This window comes from Acanthopagrus latus, chromosome 21 (genome assembly GCF_904848185.1).
Source record: "Acanthopagrus latus isolate v.2019 chromosome 21, fAcaLat1.1, whole genome shotgun sequence".
NCBI classification, from domain to species: domain Eukaryota; kingdom Metazoa; phylum Chordata; class Actinopteri; order Spariformes; family Sparidae; genus Acanthopagrus; species Acanthopagrus latus.
Genome location: NC_051059.1, coordinates 5,268,909 through 5,287,254, shown reverse-complemented (window position 1 = coordinate 5,287,254; position 18,346 = coordinate 5,268,909). Strand labels below are relative to the sequence as shown.

The window sequence follows — 18,346 nt, the reverse complement described above, 5'->3', positions numbered from 1 at the left end:
AGTTACAACGTATTTTGCCAGTGTAACTTCGTATGATAAGAGCAGCCAAAGACACTGCCAGGAAATGGACCTCCCAAATTATTTTCCAAAAACTCAAACACAACTTTAAAAAACTTTACTCAAAAATTTGATTTTTGGTTTTCACTCTGCTGCCCACTGGAGGCTCTATCTTGAGCAAATCTGAACAGATACCTTTAGGGTAGGTAGGGCGTATGGCATTTATGGAAAGCTATGATTCATTAAAAAATCACTTGTTCTTTAGATAATAATAATAATAATAATAATAATAATAATAATAATAATAATAATAATAGAGGATATGCAGATATACTTTTGGTATCTAGTATTGTGACTTAATGTGTATGATGTCAAACATCAAAATGATCCAAAATGGTTGTGATACAAACTAAACTTACAGTATCTAAACCCTCTTCTGGTTTTTAATTGCTCATTGCTATCATCTTTTCTTTCTTACACGCCTCTATCTAAGTCTGTTAGCACATCCGTTTCTCCTTGACTCTCTTTCTGTTTCTCTCTCTGATATGCATGTTGTAGATCATTTCGTCTCACATCCCACTTTGTCTGAGAGAAGCTGACAGAGCACAGATGGCTGCCTTTGATCTGCCATAACGAGCATCTGCATGTCAAATTACAAGGGAACCGACAGGAGAAGAAGGAGACACTGAAACACAAAACAAAAAAGATAAAATAAATTTAAAAAAAAAACTAGATAGTCTTGGGGCTTGGGAACGCGTGGCCTTGTGATCACAGCAAATGAGACCGTCATCATTTGATCACTTTATCAAAAGAGACGTCACTGCTACCTTTGGAGGTGAAGAAGAAACAAAGAAATTTTAAAAAGCAAACCATTGATGAAATGCTACGCAATCCATTTCAGTGGCTCCATGGTAATTATACCTGAAGGCTTTGGAGAAAGACAAAGGGTGAAACAAAATATGTAGATTTCTAGAAAATTACAATCATCATATTAAAATATAATGCTTAAATTTGCACGTTTTATAGCATTAAAATACAGCCTGAAAGTAAATATGTGATATGCAACTGAAGCAATTTCAGTTCAGTTTGAAGTTATTGAGCCTGACAAAATGTGATGTCGTCAGGGATATCTTGGTTTCATCTTTTAGACAATGCATTTATAAGAGAAAGCCTCTGTTACAAAGAAGATGGTATTCTGTCAGGTGTACATTAAGGGGCCATCCACATGGAAACAAACGCACATGTTTTGGATCATTTTGGCAGATCATCCACATGGATCCTGTGAACGCACTTTTTTGAAACTTGGTCTCAGGGTGGAAAAATCCGAAAACGCTGCCCTTGCGTTCTCGTTTGGACGGCGAATCCGCATACTTTGCGTATCGATGACGCCATCGCCCCACACCTCGACCTCTAACCTTCGACCTCTGAACCCCGCGACGTCTCATAACAACAACAATGGTGGACCACATGCTTGTGTTTGTGCTGCAGAACACATTGAGCCTAATAGGGTTACTAGAGCAAAATATTATGCCCCTCTGCCACTACACTGAGCGAAAAAAGATTATGGACAACCGACTAACCATTTTCATCTTCTTCATGTTGTGTTCTACTGTCTGTTTGTATACAGTTTGCAAACTTTATGTGCATGCGCTGTCTCTTCTTCTCTGTTTTTGGTGTATTTCAAGCGCCACCTATAGGCCTGGAATATGAACTACAGCGTGTTGAGTCGTTTTCATGGATCCGTTTGGACGCAAATATTCTTGAACGATGCCAAGGAAGACAGGGGGAAAAAGATCGCTCTGGTACATGTGGACATGGCCTAAGTGACAAAGAGAAGGGAATTATGGGAAACTCATGTTTTTGTAGCTTGACCCAGAGCAGAGAGTAAAAGTCAGCATACAGTATCTCATCCTTGGCTGTTATATTCAAAGGCAACACAATTGCTTAAATAAATGTTGCCGGATATGCTCAATTTGTATGTTTCATACATGTCTACAATACCCATTAGAGATACTGTATGTTGAAACTTTTAGGCCTGTGTGCTTTGGGCTTCAGAGTTAACTGCTAAACAAGAGGCACAGAGGCTGTGTACTTTGAGAACAGTGCATCAATGTTATTGCCAACCACATACAACTACCTCATGTGTCATTCACATGCAAGACAACACCTTATCATGTAAATATCATAATTAATGGAAGTGACAAACATTGCTTATGCTAGTACTCACTGCTGTCAAGTAAGCCTGTTAGTAATTACTGGTATGGAACTTCTGACTGCACTTTCTCTGCCATTACAAAACCTGAGGCAACATATCTGCCGAGCTGTGTGAAAGACTCCTGTCATTGGTAATAGGTGCACAAGCAGGGTATGTGTACATAGGTCGGTGAGTATGCAGATATACAGGTACTCAGGTTGGCTATCCAATTATTATCATGATTTTTTTTAGATGGGCTTATTAAAGGCCTGCAAGGGCTAAAGAAACCAAGTCTTGTTTTATTTTCTTAACAGAGCACAGCATCGATTAATTTATTGCTGTTGGATGATTTTGTACAAATATAACAAAAATGTGTTGAAAATAATGTTTAACTGTAAATGTTATTTAGAGAGAGCATCCTCAAACCTCCCTGCTTTCTCCTCTGTTTCTACAATACGACTCAAATTCTCTCACACTCTTTCAGTGTATGAATATGGACTGAAAGGCCTGCCCAAAGCAGGGCTCGGGTCACTGTCATACTGTTAAGACGCAGCCATTTGAAAACATGGCCAATTCAGCTCTCTCTCTCTCTCTTTCTCGCTCTCTCTCTCTCTCTCTTCCCCCCCACTGTCAGGATGTTGGCAGATCGTGGGAGGTGCTAATGGAAAAGCTCCTGCTCCTGTTCCCCTTGTTCACCACACTAATGTGAAAGGCACCATCCATGTTACAGCTGTGTGTTGCCATGACCAGGCCGCCCTGTCATAGTCCACTGGTCACCGAGCTAATGGCCCAGCCACAGAATAGAAAGACAGATGGGGGAAAAAGGCTAGTGTTGGTAAGGACCCAAAAAGCATGAAAGCTCCGTTTGCCAGTTTCCACCAACTTATTTGAAAAATGTCTTTTTAAGAAACATTTTATGCACATCATTAAAATGATTTGTTTCCCATTCTTTTATTGTGAATTTTATATGACTGATCTGTCAATGAACCAATATCAAATCAAAAATAATCTGCAAACATTGTGATCATGAAAACCATTGTTCCATTTTATTGCCCTGATTATTGTACTGTAATGACACCAGTGCTTAGTTTTCTGACAAAACATTCTGCAAAGGACATACTGCCTTATGAAAAACCACGTTGCTTGTTTTTTGTTTTAGTTTTCATTCATCTCTATCTTATAAGTGTTAGAATAATGCATGAATATGTCTGTAACAGTAAACTTATTAAAAAAGCGCAGTAGCCAGAGGATACTCAATCATAGTGTGTGTGTGTGTGTGTGTGTGTGTGTGTGTGTGTGTGTGTGTGTGTGTGTGTGTGTGTGTGTGTGTGTGTGTGGAGATATTCATGTGCAAGACACTGCCAGGGTATGACAGCATTTCTTGTTTGTTTTGCATATTTCTTAGTAACCACGACCCTGGGAGACCTCTATCTGACATCACCTTTGTGGTCCCCAAAACACACAAACACACGAACATACATACACGAACACACACCTGCTATAGTAATTTTCAGAAGACAAGTCTGTCCTCTTTTCTCCAACTGGACTACAGCTTCAAATAACCATCCTCTCCGTTTGTCACATACTGAACCACTATCAGAGTCTAGCCCAGCACTTCACTCTGTACGAGTGTGTATTTGTGCGACTTTGTGTCCCCTCATACCCCTCATCACAAGCTCTGGAGACAGTGGTCTCCCTTAACGATACTCACCCAGTCCCCCCCGTTGTATTCAGTGAAACTGAACAAACAAATCTCAGTTTGTCAGACCCAAACCGAACTGTACTCTACTGTTGGACAGCACAACACCGAACCAGCCAGTGACACGTCGCAGTCCGCAACTACACTCACCTGCAGACACAAACAGGTAGAGGGTCTGGGAGAAAATGCAAAGCTGAAAAAGCTTTCTCCAAGGTGCATACATATTTAAAGAATAACTGGTTTATTACAGCTTATTCTGTTTGGCCATCACCTCTGCAGGTTTCTGAGATCTAGAATTGTGGAAGCATTGAACACAAGGTGTCTGACAATTAAAAACCTGTAATCAAGCCAATGGACCAGATTATCTAAATCACTTTTTTTTGGAGGTAAAAATGTAGCAGAAGGAAAATAATGACCAGGATCAGGAAAAACGGATTGTGGGAGCCTTGAAGCCATCCATGGTCAACGATCTCTATGTTTAACATTGGTGAAGTGTCTCTTTTAAGCAGCCTAAGAAGCTGTTTTAGGTGAAATCTGGAAGATATTCAGGTCCTGATTTGACAAAAAACATGTAGGACAAATCATCTCTCTTTGCACTATGGTAGTGAACCAATGTCAGAGCAGGAGAATAAGAGTTAAGAGGATAATATCTGAGCTATGGGGCCTTAACAGTATGGAGGCCAAGGAAGGTTTAATCGTGGAGTTCACGTCTAGCTTGTGAGCTTTATCACCCCTCCTTTTTCCATCATTCTTACTTTATTTTATTGTGTTCCACCTACAGCAGATATGGCCAAGAAATAGGTAGGTCATGGTGTTAGCCCTTTTGGCTTTGAGGTGGAAAACTTCAATGGAGGGTAATCAGATTGAAGACAGCGGATTCATGTGTCGAGTGGTTTTAAAAGGTTTGCATTAGGCTGCCATAACACCGACTACAGACAGACGGACAGCCAGAATATCAGGTGTAAAAGCTCTTTCTGTCTATCATACACACTCCATTGTTGCCAGTTTCACTCTCTCCTCCCCCCTCCGCCACCACTCTCTTCTAACTGGCTCCACTCTCTCATTCTCTGTCACACTCTCTCTGTCTCCCTGACAATTGCGTTATTTGGCCTTATCGAGGAATATGAAACGCTGTGGCGCGACATCTCCGTGTCGAGCCCAACAGATATGCCAATTCATTTCGCAGCCGGCGATTTGACAAGCTAGACTGCTCCTCTTGAAAGACATCATTCAAGCGCACAGCCGCCGCCACCGATCCCCACTCCCTGCCCCTCTCTCTCCCTCTTTCTCTCCCTCCACCCTTCCCCTTTCCCCTCCCTCCTTTATCCCGCTTTCTCCATTCCATCTCCCTCCCTCCTTGTTGCAATCTGTAGAGCTTCGCCTCTTAAGATTGAAAAGGGCTCTCGGCCTGTGACAAAAAGCCTGAAAAGAACAGGGGAGCAAAAAAAAAGAAAAAAAAGAAAAAAAAATCTTACCCCCCCTCTATGTCCCTCCATCTATCACATTCCTTCATAAGGGAAAAAAAGTATTGAAAATATAAAATGATGGGGTGGTGGAGGGAGGCAAGCAGGTGATAACATTGTGGATATTAGGGGTGGAGTTGGAAGATGAGGAAAGAGAGTGATACCAGTGTGGAGGAGAGACAGAAAACGAATACAAGGAAGAAGAAGAGAGAGGAGGAGGAGGAGGAGGAGGAGGAGGAGGAGGAGATTGGTGCCCTAAGCTGTGGGTGTTTGAGGGGATGACACAGCCACTAATACAAGTGTTTAAATATTTGATGCAGGGAGGGATAAAGCGGGATCGTCTCGCCACGGAATTGAGTGTCAAGACGAGAATCTATTAGAGAATCTTTATGTGTGGGTGTGTGTGAATGTTTGTGTGTGTGAATACAAGGCAGATTTGACAGTGTGGCGGAGCAGAGCAAAGCCAATTCACCCCCCAACCCAACACCATTTCGCCCCCCAATCCCCGTTTCCACCGCCACCATCACCCCCACCTTCTCTTCACTTAAATGTTGTTCTGCCGTGCTTCAGTAAACGTTGATTATTGCGTCTTTTGGAATGGAGGTTTTTGGGCAGGGAGTGAGGCAGACAGTGTGTAAAGGAGAGACTCAGAGATAGAGAGACCATGGGGCAGTGGAGGGAGGATAAGAAACAGTTCTTTGAGGGTGAGAAAATACTGTGCGGACCCTGTGTGACTGTGAGTGCACCTGGACTGTCTCACATGCTGTTACACCTGGGTTTTTATTAATTATTCTTTTTCTTTTTTCGGGAATCACTACGTATTTTCTATCTAATGCACTACATTTAGCCTCTGACATTTTATTTGGGTGTCCAAACTTAAAAAAAGTAACCTTTTTCTCAGTCATATTTTTTATTTTTTTTTCTACAAATGTGTAATTTTTTCCTCAGTCTGCCTAAGGAATGGTTGGAAATGATAACTGTAAAAATAACCCAAAAAAAGCGACAACAAAGTTTTTTGGAAGTTGTTTTGTGTTAATAGCAATGATAGTTATCCAACTGATTTAATTTAAACACAGGAAAATATTCATTCATTATTCATTTTATAAAGAAAACGTGTCCATATACTGTAAGATGAATTCTATGCTTGTTGAATAAGCTCACCTTCTCACCAACAACAAAAAGACTCTTGGTGAGTTCAGTTAAGCATTTGATTCAAATTAATTAAACTGAAGTCTAACCTTTGAGCATTGTTTTTATTTTGTCCAGGAAACTTGTTAAAAAGGAAAATGCTAGGAAATTTCTTGGAACAAAGCGTGATGCCATGTTTTATAGATATGTATGTGAAACAGGTATAATGGTGTGACAGTATTTCTATACAATTTCTATATGAATAAGGGAAAAAACTGATTTGGGACAGAGAATAAATACAAGATTACCAATATCTCATCCACAATATGGCTTGTTAAAAAAAAATGCAAAGGCTACCTCTTTAAAATAAAGTAGAGCTTTCAATTGTGAACTGTGTCAAAATGTTCTGATTCTAGCTTCATTTATTCGAATATTTTCTGGCTTCTTTACTCCCCTGTGTTAGTAAACTTATTTTCTTTGAATTGAGAACAAAACAAGAAGACATCTGAGGATGTCATCTTGGGCTTTGGGAAACATCAACATTTTCACTGTTTTTACATTTGACATTTTAGAAACTAAACAGCTAATCTATGAATCGAGAAAACTAACAGATTAATTGACAACGAAAATAATCATTATTTGCAACCCTTAAATTAAATGTGTAAAAGCATCAGTAGCAGCTACAATAGCTACTTGCCTGCCAGCTAGTCATAGTGTTTAGATCGTATTAAATTCAATTAAAAAACAATACACACACACTTTTTTCCCCACACATTTCGTCAGTCTCTCCCTCTAACTATTCTTTGATTGAGGGCTTGTGGCCTGGTCAGTAGTGAAACCCGGCCACAGTCCACTCTCACCTGAGTTTAGGTGTGTATGTGTGTGTATGTGCAAACGCTCTTTAGCTGTCTAGACAGGGCCGAGTGCCACTTTAACCTGTGTGTAATGAGGGCATGGTGGAACATTGTTAGGGAATAAAGCTTGTTACGTTAGTCCAAACACACTCACCAACACACACACATGCACTTACACACACACAAACACACATACAATACAGATACACACACACCTCATCCAAACAAGCCTTCGCTTACACTGGGTCAGGGTTGACCAACACCATTGACTCCAATTTCATGCTGCCCTGTGGCTCAAACGTGGGCCTGCTTGTTTTCTTTCTCTTTGGTAACATTAGAAACTAATAGCTGCACAGCCAAGTTTAAGGACATGACTCAAAAGCAAAAAGGACAAGAAAACCGAATGTGTCTCTCAAAAGCTCCCTCAATATTCATTTGAATGTGAAGAATATTCATTTTAGTTATTAATGTGATGGACCAAGCAGCTTTAACAACATAACACAGACCACCAACATAATAAATGAGGCTATCCACTTTACATTACCATCTACCAGGATATTTGGGTCATGTCCTCTGTATTGCGAATGGAAATGTGTGTGATATAGCAAATCTGAAGTGTTTTTGTAGTTTAAAGATATCAAAATAAAGGAAAATAATCATTTATATATATATATCATTTTTTATACATATATATTTTTAGCTTAGGCGTATCAAAATTGAACTACTTTTTTAAATCAGCAAAATAAAATAAATGGATCAATATTAACATTAAGCCCTGGCCAAGAATAAACTGTTTTGAAACAACATTAAGGCATTAGTGGCTGCCGTAGTTTTGATACAGACAGTATACTTGCTCTGTTAAATATATTACATATTTTTCAAAAGTCCTTTAAGAAATCAAAATGAATATTTTTTATGGATTCATCTGATCAGGCATTTCCAAACAGAGAGATACACTGGGCTAGATTGACTGACTACACCCCAGCTGACACTACATGCTAGTGTATTAGACACAACCAGCTAACACTAATACAGTTTTGATTCAACAGCCTTGAAAATGAATAATACATTCATTATTCATTATTTTTAACAGAAGTCAGTTTAAGAAGGTAGTTGCTGGGTTATAACGTCTTAGTGGTGGACTTCTTAATCAGTTTAAACTGTGCTCACAATAATGAAAAATCCCTTGAAAAAGTACTCCTACTTAAACAATCCTGGAACTATCAGGAAATACTTCAAAACAAAGTCAATATGTTTCATTATCAAAAGTCTTCGTAAGACTAAAAAAATACCCTATGAAGTGTCCCGTGAAATTAAGACACCAAAAAAGCACCAGCACCAAAACTACATGATTATGCACTGCATTTTATTATGTTTCTTGGTGCATACATTATAAATATAATATCCTCCATCCCCCATATAATATACATCATCATCATTTGCCTTTTTCACCAGCCATATATTTTCTGTTGATAAAATTGATAATATGTATGTTTTATAATGCACGTAATATAAGTTTAAACTCGTCCTTTGTTGAAATTGTGAGATTCAACACTTGAATAACAGATGAGGGGCTTGTTCAGTGCCACTGATGTGACCCAGCCGAGGGTATCTCACACACACAAACACACACACCCTCACACACTAAACCCGACTCAATAATGCACCTAGTGAGTGTATGTGTGCAGCATCCAGATCAGACACCCTGTGACATATTCCACAGCCCCCTACACACACACACACACACACACGCACACACACTTGCTCACACACATACAACCATCCAAACATTTCCATATGCACACATCCATATGCACCCCCCTTGCCCATAATAACACACACACAAACACACACACACACACACACACACACACACACACACACACACTCACACACACCTCCCCCCTCCTCCAGCCTGTAGACAGTGATTCTATGTTCCATGTCGCCACCCTGTCTTGTCACATTTCCTTCTTGTCTGCCACACTGTCTCTCTGTCTTCCTCTTTTGTACCCTCTCTGTCTTCCTTTCCACTCCGTCCCTCTCTTCTCCCATCCCTCCATCCAATCAATAACTGCTGGCACTTCCTTCCACAGCTCAGGAAAAAACAATTAAAAGCCATCGATCCCGGCACACACTCACACGTGGACGCGCATGAATGCACACAGACAGACACACACACACACACACACACACACACACACACACACACGCTAACACACGCTCGGCCATGAATATGCAAGTGGGTCTTCTTGACCTTCAAAGACAGGGAAAGCCAGGTGACTTCATTCTTCATGGGACTGCCACTGGATACGTCTGTCGCCCCCTCACATACACTCACACACATACAAAACACACACAAACACACACACACGCACACACACACACACACACACACACACACACACACACACACACACACACACACACACACACACACACACACACATTTATTGACAGGAAGAGACGTATGTTTGGGACATACATACAAAGTTAAGTGTGTGTGTGGGTGCATACATGCATATCTTAGCTGCACTGATGTTATTTAGCTTTGAAAGGCCCACCAAGAGTGTGTGTACATGCTTTCCGTCATGAGCAGGTTCATTAACCAAAAGGTTCATGCAGGTTTAATAATCACTTACGATCCTGGAGACATAGTTTTAATGTTGTGTCCATTTAAATAACTTGCTACACTGCCAGAAACAGAACCAAGGCATTAACTACTAACCAGAACATCTATCCATTTACCAGTTTTTTGTTGTTGTTTTTTTTTTTTGTTCAGTCACTCCCAGCACACACTGCTGCAATCACAGGGCAGTAAAGAGACAGTACATACAGGGTTCTTGCACCATTTTAAAGGTCAAATTTAATACTTTTTAAGACCTCAACAAATAAAATTTAAGACCCAAAAATGTCATAACAATTTCTTTGGTAGAAAATACTCAATACATTTTATTGTAAACACAATCAAAGCTCACAGTTGGCATTTTCCTTTTTTTTTCTTCAATATTGTTCCATTATGACGCAGAACAGAGCCAACATAACATACATACATTACATTATGTTAAACATCACACTGCATTGCATGTAGGAACCATACAGAATAATACAATAATAACACTCCATCATGGCTCAGTGGGAACTATGTGTTAATCCTGCAAAAATACTTTTTTGTTTGGGACATTTTTTTTTCTCCAAATAAGGAGACAGAATCTACAAAGACAAGGAGACAGAATAAAAACAATTCCAACACTTACAGCAGTCTCCACCGTAAATAAGCTCAATAATGAAATCCTCAAGCCAAAAGTTATTTGTAGTTGGGCTCCACCATACTGCTCTCTGTGTTCTTCTTCTAATGTTCAACAAACTTCTAATTAACACTGGGCCTGTCCATTGACAGTGAGAGCATGTTGTTCAGATTCAGCTCCTTCATACCTTCCTGCACATATGGGGGGAAGAGGAAATGATCAATTCGATGCGGCAAGTAATCCACATTAGGTTATGGGATGGTTTCATTAGTGTAATAATAACAATAATAAAAATACTCCTACTACTACCACTTCTACTACTACTACTACTACTACTACTAACTAATACTAATAATAATACTAATAATAATAATAATAATAATAATACTAATACTAATACTAATAATAATAATAATAATAATGGTTGTACTTATATAGTGGAGAGAAAGAGATCAAAAACATCCATCAAAACCCTTGACAATTTAATTGTGTTAATCGCAATTATTCTTTTGTTATTATTTGTTATTTTATGACTTCTTGCTTATATATACATGCACACATACAGATTCAAAATCATTCTGTGAGTGGCCTAATTTAATGGTAAAGTTTGCAAATTAGACTAATTATCTTCTATAGATTTACTAACTGGTAAAATCATGTATTCTGTGCTAAAATACAACGTATCTAATCTGTATTTACAACATGGCTTTATTCTGCATCTCTATTTACAGTTCAGTAACCCTTACAAATGTTGAAAGTCAACATTAACAGCTGTTAGCTAGATTTACCAAACCGTCCAAACAGCAACCAATAAAATCACAAATCGGCATATTTAGACACAATCAACAACAACTACCAACAGTTACACCCCTTAAACTCTTAGCTAATGTGTTGTTTGACAAACTGTCAAAGTGAAAGCAGACTGTGACCTGAATAGAATAATAGCATGCGATCTCAAACACAATCGTAACATCACTTACCTCATCACAGTATGGACAGCCCACAGTACCTCTGCCTTTTCGGTTACTGGCGGTGAAGTGAAACTTTTCATAGCCGACTGGAGGTGGCGTCTGAACTTGTAAAGTTAGGTCGTGCTGCAAACAATGCAGGGCTTAGCCTGGTCCCACTATGGCTAGCTGCTGCCATGTACCACTGGTGCTTTCCTCCTTTCCTCCTTTCATATGCGACTCGACGGCTTTGAGCCCCATGGTCACTAACGAAAAAGTCTTTTTGCAGAATTTATGCATTGTTGTTTTCAGTCGACACCATCCACCTCCTAAATACATCCTCTTTCATAGATTTGTCGTGAAATTTGCACTTCCCCATCTTTGCATGTTTAACCGCTATCCTCTTCAACCGCGTAATGAGGACACACAGCCTGATGCCAGCGTCTGCCGCTGACGTACCGTAAAATGGTGGAGTTAATCACAGATTCTCATTTACTACACAGTCTTTGTACTAAGTTAATCAAACAAATACACAATATTAGATGTTTTACGGTGGGCCACTGTGCTTTCCCATCGGCATTAAATGCACCGTCTGGAAATGTAGTACCTACAGCAAATTTACGATAAATTTAATACAATTTAAGACCTTAATTACCCGGATTTTAATTTAAGACTTTTTAAGTCTTTTTAAGGACCCGCTGGAACCCTGTCATAAACTGGACCCTTGTTATACTGCAGCAACGGGGTCTTATTTACATTTCCAATGTACTTCACAAAAGAGGAACATTTAGAAAATGAAATGGGGCCCAGTTTGTTGACCCAGACTGGTTTGGGGATTTTCGGCACATTTGGGACAAAGTGAACAAGCTATTCACTCAACATCATCAAGAGCTGTCTGTTTATACATCCAGCAGACATTAACATTTATTTGGAGTTATGTTTCTGGTCATCCGACACCCAACAAGTCTAACACTGTCTTTTTAGCTCTTTTTCTCCAACCCCTGAGGGAAATAGCTGGCTTTTAGCTGTTAAATGCTGATCAAGGTATACCGTTGGTTCTTCAGAGTTTTTACACAGAAAACCAGCCTGCAGGATGATGAGAGAAATAGAACTGCAGTCATTAGTTAATCAATTAATAGTTGAGTGAAAAAAATTAACTATGTTTGTAAATCAATTCATTGTTTCAGTCATTTTTCAAACAAACTATTACTTTAATGGCAATATTTTCCCCTGCAAGGCCTCCACAATTGTCCAAAACACATTGATATGCTCTGTTACACGTTTTTATTTTGCTCCCTTTTCTCACCAAGATGTGTTGGACATGCAGATTTACGACACACGCAGTTTATTTTCTTTGTTTAAACATTGGGGATAAAGGTGATATGTCCCACACTTTTACAACATTTTTAGGTTGATTTAGTGCAATCTCAATGAGAGGAACTTTGAATAGTCTGGGTTTATAAATAGATGCAAATACTTTGCAGGCTCTCAGGCAACATGAATGCTGCCTGAGCTCTGCCCTTAGTGGTTTAAGGTTCAAGTTTCATTCATTGTAATTGGCTGTTGTTCTTCTAAAATAAAACCACCCTGACTGTCCCCTGACTTTTAAAAACCAAACCTACACCCTTGGCTGTAGTAAATTACTATTGCTGTATTATTTATTTAAAGGGATATTCCGGTGTAAATTTTATCCATGGTCTAACACACCGTGACACCAAGTAGGACCCCCCCTCGAAAGATAAAGTTTGTGGACCACTAGCTTACGTAGTTTTGGCATCCTCAGAAACGACCGAACAACAACAATACACTGCTGTAAATGGGTCCAAGTATAAATCGCCATCAAAAAGCCACAAATAATGCTCAGAACAGCACCAAACTTCAGCAACATTACAAATAGGGTCCCAGCACATATTTCAAGGCATCAAAGATTTGATATCGTTGCCAGCTTTGTTGGAAAAGATAAACAAAACTCACCTCTCCAGCTGCAGGCTCGCTGTGGGGAAGCCCTGTGAGTCGATTACCGAGTGCAGTAGAGTTCCGCAGGTCAGTGAATATTATTACTGCAGGACTCTACTGCACTCAGTAATCGACTCGCAGGGCTTCCCCACAGCAAGGAGGCTTCTCGGGTGGTGAGTTTTGTTTATCTTTTCCGACAAAGCCGGCAACGATATCAAATGTCTGATGCCTCGAAATATGGACAAATGGATGACCAGAAGAACAAGTCTGAATAAATGGACACAAAGGACCAATAAGGTGATGGAGGATGGAAAAACTTGAGTAGACAGACAGACAGACAGACAGACAGACAGAAAGAAAGAAAGAAAGAAAGAAAGAAAGAAAGAAAGAAAGAAAGAAAGAAAGAAAGAAAGAAAGAGGGCTGTCGCAGTAATAGAGAGGGACAGCAGTCACACTCTGGCTGTTGCTCAATGAGGGAGTGGCCTGTAACGCCACCTCTAATCTGTGTCCAGTCAGCCCTGACACACACTCACACACAGCATCTGTGGAGCTGCCACAGTTTCAGCTACATGAAAAATAGTCACATATCTTTGCTGCTGATTGACACTGGGGTTAGAAATGAAATTCTTGTGTTGTTGGGATTTTTTTTTTTTTCATTCTTTGTGTGTGTGTGTGTGTGTGTGTGTGTGTGTGTGTGTCTGTATGTGTGTGTGTCTGTATGTGTGTGTGTGTTTGATGGCTGATGTCACAGCAGGCCAGGTGTTCCTCAGGGTCCGCTGGTTTTCTTTTGGTTTGGAGAGTTTGATAAATGGAGATAGAGAGACGGACACGGTAAACAGGGAGAGTGAGAAAGCTTGATAGATGATTGGAGAGTGATGGATTGACTGCAATCCTCCTACATCTGAAGCATCTGCTGTTGTTGTGTTGGCTGCTGAGTTTGTCAGAGGTCATGGTTCTCTGTCATGTAAGGATTTATGATACCTGCATTTTACATATCAGCACTGGAAAGTTTGCAGTTTATGCAAATTAATGTCCAGCTTGACATGTACCAACTACAAATGGTTGGAATCAGTAGGATTTTTTTTTTTTTATTACCGAGATCAATACTCATAGGGACTTTAGTCATCTCCCTTCAGTTGAAAATATTAACCATTAGCAATATAAATTAGGTATCTCTCAGGACAGCTTACGCTAACTTCAAACTTACCTAGTGAAACTCACTGGACTTCACAATTGAAGGGCTGTAAATATTTCATGTTAAACTTGTCTTGCAATGAACAGCAGAAATTTACATGTTTAGAGCCTGGTGAATGATTTTGGTCTCTATACCCAATTCATCCCTCCATGAGGTTTAAAGTGAAAGTTTGGGTCTTTTGATGTGGAATTTTATCTTATTCCTAGTCAGTGTATTACCTATGACTGTCTGCTCTCCAGCTGTGTGAAGAAGCAATATACAAAAACCAATAGGGAAGACTGCTTTACTGCTGTGAGATGGATTTTAGCCACCAAAAAGAAGGCCCAGTGTATGTATATATACACATGTAACTTCCATGTGTTTGACTTGGGGTTTGCTTGCCCCAGACAGCCAGAATACTTTGTACATTAGCTGCAAGATATTAAGCAACAACTGGTACCTAGGGTGTGTGTCTGTGTTTGATCTGAGGAAAGGTAAGACTCACCACATACACTGGAATTGTAATGTTCCCTCCAGCTGATCTGCAACATAATACAGTGAGAGGTTGGCACAGTTGCATATGTGTGTCTATATATATATATATATATATATATATATATATATATATATATATATATATATATATATATATATATATATATATATATATATATATATATATATATATATATATATATATATATATATATATAAAACAAATAAAATAAACCAAATAAAACACATGGAGGTTACATGAGGGAACAATTCCCTGATTATTCTTATGTTAACAGAGATAGCTCACCAATATTAGCTAGCTTGGTAGCTTGCAGCTAGATGGGCTTGTTTCAGTTGACTCTACTTCAGCTCCACCTCTTTGCCCATGTGTGATTGAACAGGAGTTACACACAGGCAGGCACTGCTAAGATGGCGAGAGCCAGTATGGTCAACATTGGGCTTCATTTTGGCCCTGCAGAAATGGGTGATGTCACAGTGGCTCTGTCCACTATTCTATCTGGACAATGGTTGTACATCTCAAAAAACCCTGGATCCTACATTGCATTTAGTGCATCTAACCAATCGTTTCAGTAGAACCTATCGATCTGACAAAACTGTCCAAGTCTTTCAACCTCTTGTTTGTGAAGTAAAAATGTTCCTTTTCTCCAAAGAAGACATGGCATTCATTTTCTCTGGCTTGACAAAATTCATCCAGAGCCACCAAGGACATTATACAGTTGACTTCAGGGTTCTCTCCAGACTGTGGAATAACAGCGCTGCTCTGCTAGACTGCTAGCTCAGCGCCACTATACTAATTTTCAAATTAAGGGTGTTTATTTCCTATACCTTTAACGGTATGCAGCGTGACTGCATCCGTAACAGCTGACAACCAGGACCCTTTCTTCTCATACGGGACACAATGATTAAATGATTCTGCTAATGTTAGCTGCTTTAAAGCAGGTGTTTGTGGGCTGCCGCGGTCTTCGCGTAGTGAACAACAAGTGTCCCACTCTGATAAGTTCGTCTGTTTGAGGGGCTCAGATAAATGTGTCGGTCCGCTGTCTTTAGTCACGACTGCCTTTGAACAAACTGTGCAGTGGACCGTGGTTTGTTTGAGGTCCAACACCACCAAACCAAGCTACTAACGAGACAGTGCCGCTTTAGGAACGAGCTCTTGGCGCACTGCATGTTGTTGTGTTTCTTTCTCTGTGGAAAGTAAATGCAAGGGAGGAGCCCACTATGAACTACGGGAGCCCATAAGCGGCAGAGGAGGAGCAAGTTAAATTAAAAAAATCAACCCCCCCCCCAACGTTTTGATTTGTTTTTTAAATCAGATATCAGCATTTTTTAAATTCTTGCTTAAAAGAATATCTGCCCAAAGCAGCAATGGTGTTATATGATGTGCTTGTGATTAAGGGTTAGGCACCTAAAACACTTTATGTTAAGAAGAAATTTGTGTTCTCTTTTATATCAGCCACCACAAGTACTGTACTAACTCTAGTCTGTCTGTCATTCAACCACAACAGGAGCTTGCTGTGTGTGGCAGATACGAGTATTAAATGACTGTTTGATCCATGAACCATAAACCTGTGAACTTAAACCTCTCTGAGCCCTTATGCCCACCACTGTCAGGGACATCAGGTGTGTAGAAAAATGTGATACATTACAGGTATGCACAAACAAATGCACAGCTGCCCTCCTACACACTCCAGCTCCCAGGGGTGCCTATTGAAACCAATATGTATTTCACAGCAGGTAGTGAACATTAGGTTTAGGTACCTGGAATTCTCTACTGGTACCCAACAGTAGCTCATGTCCGTACTTTATTCTGTCTGTAATAAAAAATGTAATTTCAGTTCTTACCATTTAAATCATTCACTTCAGACAATATAACATTAGTCATATTTCAAGTAAAAATGCACATCATGTCAGTCACTTTAAGTTTTATTTCAGTAGTATACGCTATACTGCATATGAATGTGGTGAATAAAATACTTTTTCAAATAATCTATAATAATGTCAATGCTACATTTAGCTGTTGCATTAACAAAATAATAAAATAAGATCCTATGCTTAAATAAAAAATTGAGCCCTGAAAACTGCACACAGCACAATTACATAAAACTGAACTTGAAAACTGTCCTTTTAAAATCAATTACCAGACCTCATAAAAGATGAATAATAAAACGTACAACAGAAATAATCATAAATATACTTTACACAGTGCACTGCTACATTTACCTGTTCCTGCTTATCAACCTAGTGCTATAAGAATAATCTCCTGGCACAGAATGTTTTCACTAGTAGTGATCTATTTTTAAACCAACTGCAAATTTTGAGTTTGTGTTTTGACCCCTTAAGCTAGGGTCTACAATCCTGGAGAGCTAGCAAGACAGCTAGCAAGATTTGAAAGTGGCACCTCCCCCCATCCCGTCAGTGCTCCGTCCAAAGCCACGCCCCCACAAACGTGAACGCGCATATGGCAGTGGGACTCAGCAGGGAGAACGAGATGCCGGAGCACGACGCAGCCATTCAGCTGGATTTAGCACGGAGCAGACAGGAAGTAAAGTGCCAAAATAACAAACAACATCCGGTTGTTTTTCAAAATAAAACACTCCGTGTTGACACCAGCACACGTCCTGAGGCCAGCTGTTTACGGTACTGCGCCGTGGCGGACTCAAACGCAACCAGTGGCGGAAGGCGGAGCAAATCCGGATCGGAGCCGCAACACAGCAGACCATATCCAGTGGAAACTGGGTCGACTCATTAGCCACTTTCATGGCTAAAAACAATACACAAAGAAGCTAACGTTAGCATTGGGCTAATACGAGCTACAAACGTAGCCAAGTTGGCAAACCTTACATATTTCATGAAAATAACATTCCCCCCCGAAAAAAACAAAACAAATCATTACCAGTCCAACAGAAAGAGAGCAACCTCTGCATCACTTTTCAGGCCCTTCACATGCCCCAGTTGTCTCCACCACTCAAATGCTGCACCGATGATGACTCGGGTCTGACTTCTTTCTTTATCCAGAGCCTTTTTCTTCGCAGTTATTTCTGCCTCAGGCTTTTTTTCCTTGCCTTTTTAGCAGCGTGAGCTGTTACATTTTGCATTTTCTCGGCTATTGTAACCAAATGAACGTCTTCTCCAGCAACTCAGTATTTCTGCAGAGGAGTGTGCTGGATATTTCT

At 39.8% G+C, this 18,346-nt stretch overlaps 1 protein-coding gene across 8 annotated transcripts in view; it reads right to left on the bottom strand.

Moving 5' to 3' along the window:
• LOC119010966 overlaps positions 1-18,124 on the bottom strand; it is a 62,847-nt gene extending 44,723 nt beyond the window's left edge. For 5 of the 8 annotated variants that reach the window (XR_005072096.1, XR_005072098.1, XM_037083637.1 and 2 more), the window contains exons 1-2: positions 18,067-18,124; positions 15,163-15,199 (exon numbers count right to left, since the gene is read on the bottom strand). The gene's annotated coding sequence lies outside the window, so the exon portion shown is untranslated. The remainder of the gene's footprint in view (positions 1-15,162; positions 15,200-18,066) is intronic. The other 3 variants (XR_005072097.1, XR_005072099.1, XM_037083638.1) reach the window with 3 other exon arrangements.
• Between the last annotated feature and the right edge of the window lie 222 nt (positions 18,125-18,346).